Source organism: Anneissia japonica, unplaced genomic scaffold (assembly GCF_011630105.1).
Source record: "Anneissia japonica isolate Jap-2015-1 unplaced genomic scaffold, ASM1163010v1 scaffold13852_len218977_cov144, whole genome shotgun sequence".
NCBI lineage: Eukaryota > Metazoa > Echinodermata > Crinoidea > Comatulida > Comatulidae > Anneissia > Anneissia japonica.
This window is the reverse complement of record NW_022738677.1, coordinates 40,959-43,515: the sequence shown is the minus strand read 5'-3', so window position 1 is coordinate 43,515 and position 2,557 is coordinate 40,959.

Sequence of the window (2,557 nt, the reverse complement as noted above, 5' to 3'; positions counted from 1 at the left end):
AATTTTAATGAGGAAACCAGACAGGAAGTGAGAAATGTTGACATATCGCAGTCGCAAAGAAAAATTCAACTTGACGTAACAGCATGTGACGACGTTAGAAGAGGCTTTGCCATTCGAGCTTGAAAAATTTAACTTATCGTAAGAATCGTAACCAGCTTATTTTGTCTGCGGCCCAGCACGATCAAGACGCGGCTGTTTTTGTCCAACTTCTCGTAACAGTCGTAAGAATCATAAGAATCGTATGAATCGTAAGAAATTCTGAACTTTACGTCGACAGGAAACCAGGCTTTAATAATGTGAAGGATTGACATGAGGGGCAGCAATGAGACCATCATATTACATATTGACCTAATATATTGTCTAAAACATTTCAATAAAACACATTTTAATGATAATGTGAGTCCTAAAAATAAGATTATTATTAACAAAGCTATTTGTAATTCCATTGGGTATATTATTAATGAGTGGACAGACATGTGTGTTTTTAGGACTCACTAGCTACTTTATAAATTGACTTAAGGTTATTTTTCTAGATAGTTCAAGGGCAGTCTGTCAGAGATACGGTACTTCTAATTTAGTGGAAAACACATTACGTAAACCAGAGTTAAAACATAAATGTATGTAATCTGCAATAATAACAAAATAAACAAATAATAATAAAATAATAAATAAATAATGATATAAACATAATAGATTATACAAGTCCGGAGAGTTTGAAGATTTTAAATATTTGTCTATTTATTGTTTCACAAATTTTTGTGTTACCTTCTCTTAAATAATTTAATAAAAGAAAACAAACCTAACACTTATTGTTTAAATCCCTGATGATTTTTTTTTTTTCATGTATAAACTTTTTTTAAACTATTTTTATATGTATTTTATTCATTGAACATTGTTTGATATATTATACCATGGTCAAATGAATATCCCTTTGGATAACAAAGTATTTTTGAATTGAAATTGAATTTAAATGAATTGTCAAAATGTGAAGTACTTTAAAACAAAGTACTGTATGAATACTGGACATTGAGGATGAAATTGGCGTGATCAGTATTTAATTTGCAGGATTAAACTGAGAAGTAATCTAACTCATATTTGTGTAGAAAATTGCTGGTAGAGAGGTAGGCCTGGGTGCGCAATACAATCATAAGTCCAATTGAGGTTACTGCATAATAATATATATACCATCTATGTTGAAATATTGGAGAAAAAAAACCTTAAAAAATAATACTAATTTAAATTAAGCCAAGTAAAAAAAATACTTGTTTAGCATCACCTCTTTAAAATTAAATACTTATGTTGGGAGGTGATTTTTTTCCCAATTATATATAGTATCAATAATCCTTGTTAGGCCAGTTGCTACCTTAGCAGTGCCATGCCTAGGCACAACTTACATACCCACTCAGTAGCAGATCCAGAAATTTGAAATAAAGGTGACCCAGGGAGGGACCAATCCCCAGGTTGTGGGTCTGTACACCTCAGCCCCACCACGGTTTTGGCTTAGGCGAGAAATTTTATGATTATTGCACCTTTAGATGATTGGAAATTGCACTCTCAGCACTCTCAAAATATATTTATATATATATTTTATTATTATTATTATTATTATTATTATTATTATTGTTAGTATTATTATTATTATTATTATTATTATTATTATTATTATTATTATTATTATTATTATTATTATTGTTAGTATTATTATTATTATTATTATTATTATTATTATTATTATTATTATTATTATTAATAGTTTTATTATTACTAATATAATAATTACTATTATCAATAATGTATCCTTGTATCCTTGTATAATTTTCCTTTTTTCCATATTTTTTTTGTTATTTTGAAAACTTTAGGTGGAGACCAGCTGGGCTCGCTCTTAAATCCACCACTGTTCCAAAAAATAAAATAAAAAATGTAGTTTTAATAAAAAAAAAAACAATAATTAATGAATAGAGTAATCTATAAACAAAATAAATGAAAATGAATGAATGAAAATATGAATGAATAAATGACTGAATAAAAATGAATGATTATAATTGAATGAATAAATAAAATCGAATGAATGAATTAATAAAAATGAATGAATGAATAAATGAATGAATGATTAAATGAATGAATGATTAAATGAATGAATGAATGCATGAATAAATGAATGGATGAATGAATTAGTGATTGATTAAGTGGGTGAATAAATGAATGAATGAAATAATGAATGAATGAGTGAAAAGATGAGTGAGTGTAAATGAGTGAGAAAATGAGTGAGTAAATGAATGGACGAATGGATGGAATATTACTATTATTATTATTATTATTATTATTTATTATTATTATTATTATTATTATTAATAATAATTATTATTATTAATTATTATTAATTATTATTATTATTATTATTATCAATGTAAATATCTAAATACTATTAAAAATGTTATAAGCCTAGAAGTAATTAAAAATATCAGAGCAGATGACACATTCAATTACCTGTATGATTAAAATTTATTAATGAATTATCAATATTTTCAAAGTTACCATGGGGGGGGGGGGGGGTTAG